Here is a 19,113-nt window from a genome sequence, read left to right as displayed (position 1 = left end):
AAAAATAAAAATAAATAGAATGGTAAAATTAAATCCAAATATGTCAATAGATAAAATATATAAGATGCAGCAAAAGCATGACTGCATGAAAGTTCAGAAAAGGTCTCAAATCAGTGACCTAAACTTCTATGTTAAAAAGCTAAACTAGGGGCGCCTGGGTGGCTTAGTCGGTTAAGCGTCCGACTTTCGCTTAAGTCATGATCTCGTGGTATGTGGGTTCGAGCCCCACGTCGGGTTCTGTGCTGACTGCCAGCTCAGAGCCTGGAGTCTGCTTCGGATTCTGTGTCTCCTCTCTCTCTGACCCTCCCCTGCTCGCGCTGTCTCTCTCTCTCCTAGGAATAAATAAAACATTAAAAATTAAAAAAAAAAAAAAAGCTAAACTAAAATTAAATAAAAATATGTACAAAGCTGGGAAAAAAATAAAGAGAGTAGAAATCAATGAAATTGAAAACAGAAAAACAGAAAAATCAATGAAACCCAAACCCCATTCTTTGAAAAAAAAAATCAATAAATATAAGCCTCTGGCAAAACTGACTAAGCAGAATACCACTGAATAGCCCTAGTACTGTTCAAAGAAATTAAATCTGTAGTCCTCCAAAAAAAGAAATCTCCAGGCCCAGATGATTTCCCTGGTGAATTTTACTAAACATTTAAAGAAGTAATACCAGTTCAACACAATCTCCTCCAGAAAATGGAAGATAAATACTTCCCAACTACCCTGATACGAAAACCAGATAAAGATAGTACAAGAAAGAATTGATAAACCAGATATAATCTAAATAAATTATGGCGCATTCAGACATACAATGGAATACTACTCAACCAAAACAACAACAACAAAAAAATCCGAAACAACAACAACAAAAAAAACCCCAAAAAACAAAAAAGGAAAGGACTGGAACTTCACTCAACAACTTGAATGAATCTTAAAGATAATATACCGAAAGAAGCCAGTCCCAAAAGGTCACATACTACACAAGTGCATTTATATGACATTCACAAAAGGTAAAAACTGTAATGATAAAGAACTGTTATCACTGGTCACCTGATAACAATTTGGGAAAGGTTTAACTACAAAGATAGTGATGAGGGAGCTTTTTGGAAGTAATGCAACCATTCTGAATCCTGACCCTGATGGTAGGACTACAAATACATATATTAAAAGTCACAGAACTACAAACCTCCAAAATGGTCAATTTTAATATATTTAGTAAAATTTAAGATGTTTTAAAAGTTAAGACTAATATGAGAAAACAATTTTTGGCTAGAACATAAACTGTTAACATTTTCAACAAAGGTACTGTTTCACTGACAACTTCATAGTCTCAGTCTTTCCAATGGTGCTATAATATCACCAACACAGAGGCCACCCGTGTTCTATCACCACTGATGAGAGGAGGTATTTTAATTTTCTATTTCTGGTTCCTACATTTCTGTAACACTAAAAGGTCATATATTCTATAGCCCATGGAGACGGAGAGATTAAAAGCACAATTTCACAATTAACACTAAATTTTTTCCCAGTATTTTTTTAATGTTTATTTTTGAGAGAGAGCAAGCAGGGGAGGGGCAGAAAGGGGGGGGGGGGGACAGAGGATCTGAAGCAGGCTCTGTGCTGACAGCACAGAGCCCAATGCAAGGCTCAAATTCATGAACCACGAGATCATGACCTGAGCCTAGTCAGAGGCTTAACCAACTGAGCCACCTAGGTGCCAGGCGCCCCACAACCCCACTAAATTCTAAGGCAGTGATGTAAAAATAGATCAGTTCCAAGACCCTACTAATGGTATGGAGCTGAGCAGTTTTTCATCATTTGGGGGAAGAAAAACACTACAGTTGACACCCAATTCGGTTATACTCTTATGTGACAGGTGTCCATTCTACGAGAATACATCTACGATGCAGTACTTTATTTCTTTGAAGAGACAGAAAGAGCGTGCACATAAGTGGGGGGAAGGGCAGAGGGACAGGGAGAGAGCATCTTAAGCAGGCTCCACACACAGCATGGAGCCTGACGCAGGGCTTGATCTCAAAACCATTAAATCATGCCCTGAACTGAAATTAAGAGTCTGACACTTAAGTGAATGAACCATCCACAATACTTTATTTTAAAAAGAAAAATAAGTGCTTTCTATGTGCCTGGATACATTATCATAAAGAGTTTGATAAATCAAATGAAAGGCTTCCACTATTTCTCCAAATGAGAAACATTATAAGGCAGTATCATCTCACATGTCTTTCAATAATTTCAATATATATATTTATGCAATTCTGTCACAGTTCTTAAGATCAAGTCCTGCATTGGTTTCTGTGCTGATAGTGCAGAGCCTGCTTGGGATTTTCGCTCTCTTCCTCTCTCCCATGGGCCTCCCCTGCTCGTGCATGCACATGCTCTCTCTCTCAAATAAATACACTTAAAAAAAAAACCTACTTAATATTTATGCAATTCTTATTTAACAACTCCACTGCTGTTTAAGGTATGGCGGAGGGAATAGGAAGCTGACTGCAATCTTCACTGGTCTTCAAGACTCCCCTCTCCATTTTCACATCCCTATCTACTAAAACACGATGACGTAACTAATTCAAGTGGTAAAGGCAAACTTAATGCTCTTATATGGTTTCTTTCCATCAGTAATTCCTCAATGCTTAATACAGGTCCCCTGAAGGGAAGAGTAACAAGTGTGGAAAAGCAGAGTTTACATTCAGAAGATTAAGTGTTATGCCTATTAAAGGCAAAAAAAAAAAAAAAAAGCAAAAAATAGTGAGGTGTGAAGAGATTCATCTCACAACCAATGACTCAAGGGAACTATCTCAAGAGGAGCCCTTGGGATCAACACCATACCCTCGTATCTCACAAGCAGAACAGCCAAGAGAAGAAAGGCATCCTGGACGGAAGTATCGGAAGTGGAGGAAGAACTGGTATCTTTTTATCTTCTTTTCTAATCCAAAACAGAAACATTGTCAATTATATCTTTAATTTAACCCTCGTCCTACATTAGAAAGACTCCCAACTGGAAATGGCAATCTCCGTTTACCCACATCCCAAAAACATATATAGCACAGGAAACACCTGCAAATAAAATAAATCCTAAGATTTAAAGAAGAGGAATTAATGACAGTAAGTAACTGAATATGAATGCTTGTTACAGAAGAATGGAAATGGATTTCATCTATGACAACAGGGAAAAAAGGGACTATGTTCAAAACACTGCTTCTTGAAATACTGCTCTGTTCTGTTTAAACAAAATTTCACCAACCTTACGTTATACAGTTTCAATTCCAGAAATTAGTCTCTTATTTATACAGATGTTAAATGTCATTCTTTGGTTCCTCAAGAATTGCCACTCTCTAATACTTTCTAAATTGGTACAAACTGCTATAGTGAAACAACTATTGAAAAAAGAAAGCAATTGTTTTGTGAAGTAAGCAGGGCATTCACTCTCTTTACTCCAGCCCTGCCTATTATCTGAATTTCTTAATCTTGCTAGGTAGTTATCTCAGGTAAATACAATGTTATGTTACCTAGGTATATAATCAATGTATTCTCTAATGAATATTTCACATATAACTTGAGGCATTCTACAATCCTACTTCTATAAAACATTACTATTCTAATCTGGAAATATGTTATTACTTATGATGAAAACTTACTTTAAAAATAAAAAAGAAAGAACATTCTTTTACATTCACATCAGGTGTGGGTAGATATTGGGATTCTTTCCTAATGTAATTTTTTTTTTAATATTTTTATTTTATTTCTAGGATAGAGAGAGACAGCGTGAACAGGAGAGGGTCAGAGAGAGAGGGAGACACAGACTCTGAAACAGGCTCCAGGCTCTGAGCTGGCAGTCAGCACAGAGCCCGACGCGGGGCTCGAACCCACGAACCGCGAGATCGTGACCTAAGCGAAAGTCGGACGCTTAACCGACTAAGCCACCCAGGCGCCCCTTTCCTAATGTAATTTTATTATAAATGCTTCAAATGCCTCAGGAGCTGGACTTTTAGGTATGCCTTCCATACTATTTCTAGTTATTACTTTTCCTGACATTTTCTAAGTTACCTCATCTAGTTTTTACAGTATTTTGCAAAGACATCTCCACCTTATATACAATGAAATTAAGTAACCTAAGGTCAGAAAGCCAGTTATAAGTAGTAGGATAGGAACTCACTAGCCCTATGTCAGAAAAGAAAACAGATATTAATCTGAGTCAGATATTAATAGTTTTAACACTTCTGTAATAAATGAAAGACAGAGGTTCTCAGGAGACAAATGGTAGCTATAAAAAATAAAGAAACAAGGATGCCTGGATGGCTCAGTCAGTTAAGCCTCTGACTTTAGCTCAGGTCATGATCTCTGTGCTGACAGCTCAGAGCCTGAAGCCTGCTTTGGATTCAGATTCCATCTCCCACTGCCCCTCTCCTGCTCAAGCTCGCTCTTTCTCTCTCTCAAATATAAACAAACATTAAAAAAGGTATACTTAAAAAATAGAGAAACAAACAAATTTTAGAATTGAAAAATACAGTATGTGAAATAAGACCTCAACAACAGACTGGAAATACAAAGGAATGAGTCAGCAAATGTGAGAAAGAAATGATTTGATCTGAAGAACAGAGAAGTGAAAGAAAATGAAGAGTCTTTGGGTCCTATGGACAAAATCCAAAGTTCTACTTATGCCATTTGAGTTGTAGAAAAAATAAGAGAAAGAGACTGGGTACCTAAAGAAATTTTTGAAGAAACAATTTCTAAAACCTTCCCAAATTTCAAAATTCACAAATTTTAGGACATACCAAATAGGATTAACTCAAAAGAAAGATAAACATGCTTAGACAAATCATAATTAACTGCAAAAAAGTGAAGGTAAAAAAAAAATACATATTTACAATAAGGAAACACAGCATAGAGAGAAAATTAATGATTCAAATTACTGCAAATTTCTCATCAGAAACAATGGGATCCAAGAAGCAAGACATCTGTAGTGCTAAAGAAAAGAATTGTCAACCAAGAATTCTATACCTAACAGAGAAACCTATCAGAAATGAAAGTGGAAAAGGTGTTTTCAGTCAAGGAAAAAAAAAAAAAGAAAAAGGCTATTTTTTTTAATGTTTTTTATTTATTTCTGAGAGAGCGAGAGCACGAGCAGGGGGAGGGTCAGAGAGAGAGGGAGACACAGAATCTGAAATAGGCTCCAGGTTCTGGGCTAGCTGTCAGCGCAGAGCCCAATGTGGGGCTCGAACCCACGAGCCTGAGCCAAAGTTGGACACTTAACCGACTGAGCCACCTAGGCGCCCCAGCAAGGCTACTTTAAAAGATATGCTAAAGGAAATCCTTCAAGCTGAGGAGAAATAATATGAGAGAAACTAGAAATTTCATTAACAAAGAACAAGAAAATAGTTAATAGCTAAAATAAGAGACTACTTTTCTCCTCGTAACTTTTTAAATAAAATATACGATTACTAAAAATAAAAACTATATTACTGTCTGGTGGGGTTTTCATTCCATATACATGTAATACATGCAACAACTTTAACATAAATGTCACTGGGGAAGTTGTCTGGCTTCTACACTCATTTCAAGTAGTAAAAATATTAACTCCACATAGATTGTGAATGTCTTGGTACACATATTTTAATCCCTACAGCAGCACTGTCCAACAGAAATACAGTGTGAGCCACATATGTAATTTTAAATTTTCTAATAGCCATATTTTAAAAGTTAAAATGTCAATCTAGTATATTTTATTAACCTAGTATGTTTAAATATTAACATTCAACATGTAACCAGTACAAAAACTTATTAAATGAGGCACTGTATATTCTTTTTGTGGTAGTAAGTCTTTGAAACCTGGTGTGTATTTTACATTTACAGCATATCTCTCAATTCAAAGTAGCCACATTTCTAGTTGTCGAGAGCAGGCCTAAAGCAACCACTAAAACATAATTTAAAGAGATATAGTAAAAAAGTCAATAAATTAATTTAAAGTAGAACGTTAAATATATTCACGTAATTGAATAAAGCGCAGGAAATGGGGAACAAAATAGAATATATCAATAATTACATGTAAATAACCTTAACACAGTAATTAAAAGATCATCAGATTGGACTTTACAAAAACACTAAATTACATACTATCTACTAGAAACTCAGAAAAAATTTTAAAACACTTCTGAGTATAGTTAACACACAATGTTACATTAGTTTCAGATGTACAACAGTGATTCAACTTCTCTATATGTTATGCTATGCTCACAAGTATAGTTACCATCTGTCACCATATAATGTTATTACAATATTACTGACTATATTTTCTATATAATATAAAATATATTTTCTATAAAATATAAAATAAAGGCTGTGCCTTTTATTCCTCTGATTTACTCATTCCATAACCGAAAGACTATCTCCCAATCCCCTTTATCCATTTTGCCCATCCTCCCACACTCCCCTTCCCTCTGGCAACCATCAGTTTGTTCTCTGTATTTACAGGTCTGAGTCTGCTTTTACTTTAAATATAAAGACATAGGTTAAAATGAAAGAATGGAAAAAGATATGCCATAGCAGTAGTCAAAGAAAGTTGGAGTAACTATACTAATATAAAATATATTTTAAATTTCTCTCAAGGGCTTGACTGGCTTTGTTCCTCCTTCATTCAGTTTTAGTTTTATCTACTGTAGCAATTTTGTTTTGTAGCAGTTTTGAAACAATAAAGCTACTTTCTGTTTCATGCATCTTCCTCATATTACTCATGTTGCTGTCTAAGTAACTGCACATGTGTACTACAGTTCCTAAAGAAATATGGCCTTAATGCACTAAAGCTGTCCTATCTGAAGGCTCTTCTATGATAAGATTTCCAGGTGAATGATAGCTTACACATTTTTAAGTTATTAATATTTATTCCCCATTAGAATGGGGAACAATAATTTAAGGAAACAATTTTCTTGACAGGCGATGTAGGCATACAAAATAGTGTTACAAGTATATTTACCTTAACAGATCATTTATCATTTGTAAGCTGTTTTACTGATCCCAGAGAATTTTCAAGGCAGTGTTGCCATGCTGCTCTCTTTAATATTTGTTTCTGTTTTTGCTTACTTTAAACTGTAGTTTAGAACTACTACTTTGGCCACGGTACTGAGTCTGGCATTGGAATACAAAGACAGATTAAGATACAACACCCCTTCCTGCTGCAAAAAGTAGAGCTGAAGAAATAGGACACAAAAGATGAACAACAGAATAGCATATGCTAAGTGCCAAATGTGAACTATAGGCATTTTTGAGGACTAATTTAGTCAGAAAGAATTCATTCAGGACAGCAATAGCAGATAAGAGTAAAGAATAATTATGGGCCAGAACGTAAAGGGACTTAAAGTCCAAGGCAGGACTTAAATTGTGTTTTGTAAAAAGTGGGAAATTGCTAAGGAAAAGTACACCTCTATCACATTTATCTATTTTGACATGTTTAAAATGGGGGTTTTAAAAATAATGCAGCAGCAGGAAGTGGGAGAAGAAAGAAAAGTATGGAAAACTAGTTAGGAAAAAAATGGAAGAACACTGGGGAGCAATAAAGAAGGCCAATTAGGAATAAGCCTCTCGAGGGCAAAGGCCATGTTTCATTCCCAGACCTAACAGACACATAGATATCAACAAACCTGGAGCACAAGTTTATAGGTAGGGGAAATGCTTACCCAGCAATCAACTGTGACATGTTTTTGCACATTTAATACTCAAGTACCAAACCACTTGTTATATCTTTGCACATTTATTCTGACATGTCTTTGCACATTTAATCCTCAAAATACCATACTACAGTACATTTTAAAAATTTAAACACCACCAACATTGAACGCTAGTAACACTGCATTAAAAGGGTTTGAAAAATCACTAAATGGAGTTAACTTAAGGGTGTAAGACAATAGAGATGGTGTTAGCTTCTATATCACTAGACTTAGGTAAATGTTACTTAAAAATTAAAATAGGTGAGGACACTGATTAAGTCACAAATAAAAGGTGACAATCAGTATATGGGAAAACTAGAATGCAAAGCTAGGTCTGATGGACTCCAAAGAACTAATTTTTTTTATTTTTTTAATGTTTATTTTTGAAAAAGCATGAGCAGGGGAGGTGCAGAGAGAGAGGGAGACACAGAATCCAAAGCAGGCTCTAGGATCTGAGATATCAGCACAGAGCCTGACATGGGGCTTGAACTCACAGACCACGAGATCTTAACAGACTGCACCACCCAGGTGCCCCCCCAAATAACTAATTTTTACCTTACTGTCAAAATTACATTAAGACTCCCCCTGAAAGTACATCTGAGAACTCAGGTAAAAGGGAAAATGAGGAAATTTAGTCTTATCACACCAGAGATGTGAGAGTCTCAAGAGGGTTTAAATTTTAAAGTAAGCACATATCTGATCATAATTTTCATTAAAATTTCAGTGTGATAATCTCTTATAAAAACAATAAGTACAGTTTTTCAGAAAACATATCTGCATGTTGGTTTTCTGCCTAGAGGCGTTGGAGATCAAGTTAATGAGCAAGGTGTCCATATGAAGGATGGTGAGGAAGCCCAGAGTGAGGTATTGGAACTCTAGCAGAATGGTGAGATCCTCAGTATGAGGTATCTGAGGAGCCTAGAGTGAGGAATCCATCTTGGCACAAGAGATCAGAGCCTAAGAAGAGTGAAAATAATATCCAACACAGGAGAGAAAACAGCAGTGGCAAAAGGAATTTGGTTACATCTTGGTGACTGACCATAAGTAAATACGCTAAGGATACTGGGAATCAGGTTTCTCCTTGTAAGAGAAGAAAGTTATAAATTTGGAAAGGGAGAAAATGAAAACAAACATTGGAAAACAAATACAGAAATTGGAAAAACTGGTACCATCTCATGGTTTTCTATACATAGATACAGAAATGAATACAGTACCCAAATCTAGGTTTTCTAAATACCTTTCCCTCTGGAAAACAGTGTGGAGGTTCCTCAAAAAATTAACAATAGAACTCCCCTATGACCCAGCAATAGCACTGCTAGGAATTTATCCAAGAGATACAGAAGTGCTGATGCATAGGAGCACATGTACCCCGAAGTTCATAGCAGCACTTTCAACAATAGCCAAATCATGGAAGGAGCCTAAGTGTCCATCAATTGACAACTGGATCAAGAAGATGTGGTTCTGGGCGCCTGGGTGGCTTAGTCAGTTGAGCGTCGGACTTCGGCTTAGGTCATGATCTCGCAGTTCGTGGGTTTGAGCCCGGCGTCAGGCTCTGTGCTGACAGCTAGCTCAGAGCCTGGAGCCTGTTTCAGATTCTGTATCTCCCTCTCTCTCTGACCCTCCCCCCCACCCCCCTACCCCCGCTCACACTTCTCTCTCTCTCTCTCTCAGAAGTAAATAAAACATTAAAAAAAATTTAAGATGTAGTTTATCTATACAATGGAACACTACATGGCAATGAGAAACAATGAAATCTGGCCATCTGTAGCAACATGGATGGAACTTGAGGGTGTTATGCTGAGTGAAATAAGTCAGGTAGAGTAAGACAGATCCCATATGCTTCCACTTATAGGAGGATTAGGAGACACTAAACAAAGGACCATGGGGGAGGAGAAGGAGAGAGGCTAACCATGAGAGACTTTTGAATACTGAGAACAAACTGAGGGCTGATGGTGGGGGGAAGGGGACCGACGGGCGTGGAGGAGGGCACTTGTTGGGATGAGCACTGGGTGTTATATAGAATCCAACTTGAAAATAAACTATGAAAGAAAATAAATAAATAAATATAAGATTTAGTCTACAAAGATATAGATAGATAGATAGATACCTTTCACTCTAAGAAACCACTCTTTAGAGAAACAGCTGATTCTAGGGCTGAAGCAGAGAAAGTATGTAAAAGGTGAACCTGGGACATTTTCTTGCGTCAAACAGTACAGAAGTGCTCAAAGCAAGTCAAAGGAACACAGAAACCAGCTGGAAGGGGCTTTTGGTGGCCAAACTGGGACATTTTGAGAAGAAATTGCAAACCTGATATTTATAAAGTCTCAAAATACTTCCCCACAAAATACTTATTAATTACTAAGAAAGGGAGGAAAAAAACTTTGGTGAAGCTTGGGAGACTTCATCTTACTCAAGTGATCAAAGTATACATCATCAGCGATGGCACAAATTGAAATCGTATGCCATAGGATAGGATGCAAGGAGAACACACAACATCATTACTGAGACACTCCTGCCAAAAAACACAATTTAAATCCAACCATGAGGAAATATCAGGCAAATCTAAATTGAGGGACACCTAACAAAAAAAGTAACTTATCTCTTGAAGTGTCAAGGTCATGAAAATCAACAAAAGACTGAGGAATGGTTTTAGGTTGAAGGAGTATAAAAAGACATTACAATTAAATGCAATACAGAATTCTGAACTGGATCCTCTTAACAAATGAAATTACTGTGGAAACTGACAAAAACTGAAGGAGGTCTGAAGAGTTAGATTGTAGCAATATCGTGATGTTAATTTCCTGATTTTGATATATTTTATGTAAAAAAAAGTCCTTATCTTTGGCATGATAAGAAGGCATTGCAGCTTACTCAAGTGGTTCAGGGTTTTAAAAAAACTTTGTACTTGGGACTTAAGGAGGATGGTGTCTGCAACTTACTCTCAGAGAAAAAAGTTGTATTGCACTTGGGAATTTTCTTAAAGTTTGAAATTGTTTAAAAAAAAAAGATTATCTACAATGTTCATTTATAGTACCTAAAACTAGCATATAAGTAAAATGCTACTCCTTCCAAATGAGGAATATGTGTTTGCACCTCTTCTTATTATAAAACTCTGCTTTAGTATTTATGGGATTCTCAATAACTTTTGATCTATATCCCCACTGCTGAATACAGTAACCCCTATTCTGTTCCTTGGTCCCACTGGTCCTATTTCAAAGGCTCAACAGCCACATTAGCTACTGTATTGGCAGCACAGGCCCACAGTATTTCTATCATCACAGAAAGGTCTACTACTAGATAGCACTGACCTAGAGTTTAAGAGGCAAACTGATATAATGAGTAACTAAAGGCCTAAGAGTCAGGTGGAATGGAATTTCTTAGCAAGTCATTTAACTTCTCTAGAGCTTCAGACTCCTTTCTGTAAAATGGATTAATACACCCAACATTGAAAGGCTGCTGAAAAGGTCAAATGAAAATGTATATAAAATGTCTAAAACAGAGTGATTGGCACATAGCAAATATTTGACAAACATTAGATCTCTTCTGTAATGTGGATAGATTATTTCTAAACCTTTGATCTCAGTACTTTTACATCTAGTTAAGTAATTACAGGAGCATCAGTTTGAAAATATGAAGCTTACTATCCTGCTTATTAATAAAAAGGCCAATGAGCTTCCTACTGTTAATCTGAATGAAAAATCTTAGCTCTTTCATTACTCAACTCTCATTAACAATTGACCCTACTGATTACCCTCCCCTTGAAACGCTCTCTTCCTTTGCTTTCTATAGTACTGCACTAAACTCCTACTTCTCTGACCTTCACAGAACTCTTCGGTAGCTTACATTCCTTCCTCAAACTTTTATATTTAGGGGCCACTGTGATCCCATTCTAGTTATATTCTTTCCTATAGGCAATTCCACCTATAGTTTCAACTACCTATATAAATGACTTCTATTTCCAGTCCATACCTCTCTTCTAAAATCAAGAACCATATTGTCTAACTGCCTATAGAAATTTCCATCTGAAAGTTCCAGGGGTACCTTAAATGCAGTAGGTCAGAATCAAAAGAACCTTGGTCCTTATGGGGTATCACCTTCAACCTAGCTGTTTATCTCTGAAATTTCTATCTCCCTTACTTTTGGACCCATCAACAGAGGCCTGGTGATTGCAAATCTCATTCACTTTTGCCCACCTTCACAATTCTCATCCTAAATGAAGCTATCCTCATCTCTTTTGAACTACTACTATAAGAGTCTTAACTAATTTTCCCACATCCACTCTTGCTGCTTCCCCTCCCTTTCAAAACCCATCACCATAGGATGAGCACTGGATGTTATATGGAAACCAACTTGACAATAAACTATTAAAAAAAAAAAATCACCATAACCATAACTCTGCTTTCTGCAACTACCAAAAATAAGTCTTATTTAGCTTCTAAATGACAACATTTAGTTGCTTTTTGCAACTACCAAAAATAAGTCTAATTTGGCTGTCTAAATGACAACAGTAAGATAGTTATACCACTCTACCCTTAGCTAAGTATTCTTAGTTCCTTCTATACCCTGATAAATCAGTTCCAAGGTCACATTCTGTTATCCTCTCCTTTAAAAATGTCCCCTGAACTGAACATAAATCATGGATAAAAGTATAACTTAGCAGTTTATGCAAAAGACTGAGACTTGCATAGTTTAAAGTTTCAAACCACAATTACTATTTTTAATGCTTTAATGTGTCCAGCTGAAAGCAGGTTAACCTATTAAATATTTACTACGCACCTACTATGTGTCAGACATTGTTCAGGTGTTTGGAGACAAAACAATGACCCAAACTGACAAACCCCCTATTCTCACAGAACTTGCCTTAAAGTGAAGAAGAAATACAATAAACTTAAGATAATACATTATACAATATTAGAAAGTGATAAATGCTATGGAGAAAATGTGGTGTAAAAAGTGGTAGGAAACATGGGAAGGGGGTCCGCTGTTTTATAGAGCAGTCAGAGAAAACTCTCAGTAGAACAGAAGAAGCCAACTGGACAAAGAGTGAGGTAATCAAGTCAGAGAGGAAGAGAAGACATGAAACACTAAGAGCCCAGCAGACCATAAGTACTATGGATTTTACTATGACTGAGAAGGGAAGCCATTTGAAAAGAGAAGTGACATGATTTGACAGGTTTCATCAGGATCACTCTGGCTGCTGAGTGTTAAACATCATAGGTAAACAGAAGTCATAGACTTTTTAGGAAACTATTTTGCAAGTAAGAGATGATAGTGTTGTTTTCATATTTGTAAAATTTCATGTACCTAAGTACTACAAAGCAAAGTCACAACTTGAAGACCACAACGACAACGCAAAGATGAATCTTGGGAAAGCCAGATTTTAACTCTGAGCTCTACTCAGTACTAATACCAGTTAGTACAATCCAGATGCAAGCTAAGGTGCAAAGCTATTCATTTATTCTTTCAGACAGAGAGCATAATTAAGAATTTAGGTTTTAAGCCTCTTTATTTCACTGGGCAAGGTAAGTCAAGATCCAATCAACATCACTAAAAGACAAGGATAGATGGTGGCAGAGATTCCTAATGGGAAGTTACAGTGAAAATTATTCTCAGATTGACTCTTTTTATTACCTCTACATCAGCCAGTCTCTTTAGTTAGGTTTTACAACTACATCTCTCACTGGTGTACCTAAAAACTAAAAAGCTCAGTGTTAAGTCAATGACTAGTATAATGCTGTACTCTCCTACTACTAAAACATGCTACTAATGGTGAATCAACAACATCGTGTAACTGCACTGTTTGATCCTATCTCTAATTAACAGCACAGCTTTTCAGGAAAAATGCCTAACCACACTGCCTAGTGCCCAAAAAATAATGGGGAAGCTCAGTGATCCCTGAAGAATTTCTATCTTATCTCGCGGACTCCACTAACACCACATAAAGACACACCTCAAAAATCACCCTTAAGATTTTCTCCATGATACGTTTCAGGCAGCATATTTACAATTTTCTATTTTTTTCCTACAGTTTTATGCCCCCATGACCTACTGAGAAATGTCTTTATAATGTGAGTACACTAGGAGTAAGCAAACATCCAAATCTTAGCCCACCAAAAATATTAAAACGTACTCAAATTCTCAGGCAAAAAGGTCACCCTCTGAAGTAAAACTGAATGATTATTAATATATTTGCAAGCACTGGAAAATAGTATAATGAAAAAGTGCAGCCACAGTATGAATTACAAATTTGAAAAACCCATATTGCATAAACACGATACGAAGTAAATTCAGATAATCTTTAAGAAGAGAATGAAACAAAAGAAATCCAAAGACAATTTCAAAATTTCATCTGCTCAATAAATTAAAACAACAAAAAAATAAAAGTCCCACAAGCGTTTTACTGCAGTTCTTAACCGACAGCAAAAAGGTGAGATGATTAAGCTAACTGCCAAAAAAATAGGAGAAAGCAATGGTCTGTAAAGAGACTTGATTCTTACCAAAACTTTCATACAGTTACCAATAAAATACAAAAACAGCAGTTATTTAAGAATGCTTTGCCTTCAATATTCTGCTGAGATAAGCAGTCATATGTCTGAATTAACTTTTAAAATGAAAAATACATCTATTAATACACCTTTAACAAAACTCAATGGAAATTCACAAATTGGAAAAATTTAACATCAGCATCTACTAGCCAAACATGAAAAACTTTCTGATCAGTTTTGCTTAAATATCTTAGTTCACTGATAGTAGGGTAAAAGATGTTGATTAAAACGCAATCCAAAATTAGTGATAATCACTCAACTCGTAGACGCTGTCAGAAATACTCTACAGAAAAACGCTGGGGTTCTTTTACAACTCACAACATTTGAATCTGGGACTGTTTTAATCAACTAATTGAACCAGGGGCTTACTTTTAAAAACAATTTTTCAAAATGTATCTGGGTGCCAAGTCAGCCAGCAATCTGCAAGAAATGTCTTTGATGGTTCAAAATTCCTAGGTGTGAGGAAGAGCGACTCATTAAGCTAAGTTTAGATCCGGCCCTTTTGTGGTCAGCCCAGGAAACGGGTTTAAAGACTGGGGGTGGGAGAACAGCTCGAAATTCAGGACGTGGGGCAAACGCCGATGCCTGGCAGCACCGGCTCTTCCCTATTCGCGCACGGAGAGGTCACGACGTAGTAAAGTTTGGTTTCACAAGCGGGCTTGGACACTACTGACAAAAGCAAAGTCTTCCAAGTAAAGCGAACTTGGGGGGCCGGGGAGCGCCCGGAGACCAGCAAGACACGTTTTCACTGCAGGGAGGGGGTGCCTGTGTGGCGACGCGGTCGCGGAACCTCTTGCTCAAACCCCCCCCCCCATACACACACACCGGACCCCGCACCCAGCAGGGAACAGGCTTCGGCGGCTGAAGCGGCGGGGAGGCGGGTAGGCCACAAGGAGGAAATGGGACAGGGTGTCGGCTGTAAGGCGACGGCGGCCGAAGCGGGGCCTCCCTCGCGGGGTAGCGAGAAGGAATGGGGGGGCCTCCCCGCCGCAGCTTCCCCCGCCTCGAGAGGCAGCTCCAACTTTCCTCCAAGCGCAGGACGCCGCCTGGGCCGCGCGCAATTCCGAAACTTTGTCCGCCCTCCCGTCGCCCCGGGCCCGCTCCTCCGCTCTGCGCCGGCCTGGAACGGCCCCCATTCGCCCCGCCAGCTGCCTGAGCCCATCCGCCCCCGGGGTCGGCCCGTGTTTACCTCAGGCCGAGGTCGAGGCGCTTGCTCCGGCGGCGGCGGCGGCGGCGGCCCCACTGCAGGTCCCTAGGTCCCAGTTACTACGCCAAGTTCCCCAACATGGACTCCTTCGTCCGCTTTGAGTTGTTCCGGGGGCCTCTGGGGCGCAGGCTCTACTGGCCGGGTCGGGAGGTGGCGGCGGAGCAGGGAGCGGACCCGGGCTGCGCTGCTCCGCGCGACTTGCGCCACCGCGGCTCCCCCTCCCCCCGCCTTGTCTGGCCTCCTCCCTCCCCTCCCCGCGCGTGCCCTCCCCTTTTCTCCCCCTCCGCTCCGCTCAGCCGCGCCGCCACATGTCGGCGCGCTACGGTGACGACGGCGGCAGCAGCGCCCGCCGCACTCGCCCTACTCGCTTGCTGGGCCCTGCGCGTACCTCTGCAGCGCTCAACCGGACCACTGGGGGGCGCTGGCAAACCACCCTTAGCGACGAGGAACGTGGCGGGCGGAGTGACGTCACGCGGCCCGTGAGCGGGAGGGAGGACGGCAGCGAGTGGCGCGGGCTTCTGGGAAACGTCTTTCGCAGGCTGTCATTCTCCCACTCGGCGGTTGTGCGCAGGCGCCGTGTGTAAGGCGCTGGAGTTGGCGCTGCTTTGGCGGCGCAGCCGGCTAAGTTGCCGTGGATAATGAAGGAGACCCTTGGGGACCTGGACGTGAGATGGTTTGCGTGGCTTTTGCTACCCTATCTTTATGGTAATCTGATATTGAAGAATGTTATTGTGTTGTTTGGCGCTGGATTGAGTTTTCACCCAGCACCGTTGCCCACCTGAAATACATCCCACAGGGAGGCTGAAGTGCCCGTAATTTGTAAGCCCACCTCTTTTTTTCGTCCTGGCGGGCCTTTAAAAAATGCCTGGGGGAGAGGTTTTCCCTGTCGCTCATCAAGCCTAGGATATCCCCTTGTCCTGATTCCCACAACAAAAAATTTGAAACTTGATTGTGATTAGAGGACCTCCACTTTGTGGTCAGGCAATGACGTGATCATTCAATAATTTGTCGGGACCTGCGTGCCGTGGAACACGTGTGCCTTGTTTATTTCCCATCGGGTCGTTGGATCCTTTGTTTTTACCTCAGAAACACCTTTATGCTTTTTCAAAGCCACTGACTTCCACCTCCCAGTTTGGCGTACAGTTTCTGCACGCCCCTGACTGCTCTTCCCGCGCCGGCGTCCAGCCGTCTTCCAGGTGGCCCTTCCAGTCCGGGGCCGCACCGTCGTCCAGCTAACCGCTCCCGCGGGAGGCAGCCCTGGCCCGGGGCCGCCCGGCCAACATGGCTTACCCCAGGTCCCAGGCACGTCCATCCTCGCGGCTCGCACCTTCCTCTGCAGCCTGACACCCTCCCCTTTCTTTTCTGTGCGCGGTGCGCTCCCCTAACCACGCCAAGCCTTGCCCAGAATGACGACCCTCCCCGCTTCCTCGATACCCCGCCGGCTTGCCACGTCTCCGCCGCCCTCGCTCAAACCAGGCCGGTCGCCCGCCCCTAACTCCCCGAACTGTGAGGTCGCTTCTATGGCACCCTCATCCTGTGTATGCATCGTGTCCGGTCTGCTCCGTGTCGGCCCCACACTGCCAATGTCTTACTACTTTCATAACAACAGCTCCTGGCACAGTGCCTGTTACTCGATAAGAACTTGGTAACTGTTGCTGGAGGAATATATGAATAGCAACCTTGTCTCTGTTTCAAAGTCTTTGGAGTTTTACAATTGTACGAGGTTTGGGGATTTAGATGGGCTTCGCTGTGTTTGGGAAATTTGAGGAAACTGTGATCTAGAGGAGTTAAAATGTTTTTTTTTTTTTTCTGATGGAACAAAATTTTTATCAAACGCCTTTCCCTGTCACTGTTCCACAAGCACTGTGATGAGCCATTCATCAGAATAAGGGTGTAGCTTTGTCATGTACATATGCGCATCTTCAACGAGAGAATGCAGCCCCCCAGGAGTGTAACTTCAGATGGAGACTAATGGGGCAGCATTCTTCTGTGGGTATTTTATATGAAAATCTATTTATTTGTTAACAGTGTTCGTCCTTACATTTAATTAAAGGTCAAATGGTAATACCTGCCAATAGAAAACTGTAATTTTAAAAAAACAATAACTATACATTTCAGCAAAACTAAACAATATGAATCCGTTTTCCCCCCCTTCTGGGGCCATTTCCTCTTTATCATTTTATTTTCATCGTAAGTGTACTCTTTAATCCTCACCCACCTCCCCTCTGGTAACAATCAGTTCTCTATAGTTAAGAGTCTGTTTCATGGTTTCTCTCTCTTTATAATCTGCTCCTTTGTTTTGTTTTTTAAATTCTACATTTGAGTGAGATCAAATAGTATTTGTCTTTCTCTGACAGACTTATTCCACTCAACTTTATATTCTCTAGCTCTGTCCATGTTGTTACACATTGCAAGATTTCATTCTTTTTTTATCGTTGAATAATATTCCGTCGTATATATGTACCATATTTTCTTTATCTATTCATCCATCAGTAGGACACTTAGGCTACTTCCAGAGTTTGGCTATGGTAATGATGCTGCAATAAACATAGGGGTGCATGTATCCCTTTAAATTAGTGTTTTTGTATTTGGGGGGTAAATACCCATTAGTGCAATTACCGGATTGTAGGGTAGGTCCGTTTTTAATTTTTGAGTAAGCTCCATACTGAACAACATGAACCTTTTGATCTATTTATTCTCTGGCAGATAATTAATTTCCACTCTTTTACAGTTGGCCTCTTAGGTATTATGCCAGCATGTTTTTAGAGAAAAATACTTGTAATGCTAACATATGAGTGGTTTCTCCTTTCATATGCAAATAGAAAAGAGGATGGTGGTTTGTAATAGGCCATCTCTTGCCTCCCCAGGGAGAAGACTATGTGTATTTCTGTACATGCAGCATCCTTCTAATTATGTTTGCATGTGACAATTTGTTACTCTCTCTGTGATTTCAATATATTTTATTTACAATATAATAAAGAGATACAGAGTTTTAAATAAATGATGAACTATAAAATGAAGGAGTAAAGATTGATATACCAACCATCACTGTCAACGTTTAAAATTTGATTATAACCATAAATAACACAAATGATACGCATCATAAAACAGCCTTCAACTGAATGCCCAAATGGCTTGTTGTATTTTACCTGGCACTTAAAATATCAAACATGTCACACAGCAACAGAAACCCACACTGGCATCTTTAAAAATAAAGGGTAATCAGTGTATTGATTTTGACAGTTTTAACAGAGATAACTTCTATAATTAATTTAACTGCTATAAGTTGAATGCAAAATAAAATTGAAATTAAGAAGTGGAATCACTGTGTAAAGACACTGAATTTAGGTGGAAACATGACTCCAATATGGACTCTCACTTGATACCTTTGCAGTTTTGAACATATTGCCTAAGTTTTTTGGTCCTCCTTTTCATATCTATTACAGTGGAGATTTTTATTTTAATGTTCTCTGTGGCATTTTTATAACAGGAGTGTTTGAATTCTAAGGGTGTACAGTTTAAGACTCTTATGAGGAAAAAAATAATATGTATATATACGGTATCTTTATAAGGAATGAAAAATATATGCCATGGGGGAAAGTTTATAGGAATTAAGGGAAAAAAAGCCAAATGGTTTATCCCTTTTTT

The 19,113-nt window shown here is 39.3% G+C and overlaps 1 protein-coding gene across 2 annotated transcripts in view; it reads right to left on the bottom strand.

Moving 5' to 3' along the window:
- SCAF11 (SR-related CTD associated factor 11) overlaps positions 1-15,685 on the bottom strand; it is a 74,481-nt gene extending 58,796 nt beyond the window's left edge. For both annotated transcript variants that reach the window (XM_039243104.1, XM_039243105.1), the window contains exon 1: positions 15,448-15,685. The gene's annotated coding sequence lies outside the window, so the exon portion shown is untranslated. The remainder of the gene's footprint in view (positions 1-15,447) is intronic.
- Positions 15,686-19,113: the final 3,428 nt, after the last annotated feature.

This window comes from Hyaena hyaena, unplaced genomic scaffold (assembly GCF_003009895.1).
Source record: "Hyaena hyaena isolate Hyena2069 unplaced genomic scaffold, ASM300989v1 scaffold_221, whole genome shotgun sequence".
Classification (NCBI taxonomy): domain Eukaryota; kingdom Metazoa; phylum Chordata; class Mammalia; order Carnivora; family Hyaenidae; genus Hyaena; species Hyaena hyaena.
This window is presented reverse-complemented; position numbering and strand designations above follow the sequence as displayed.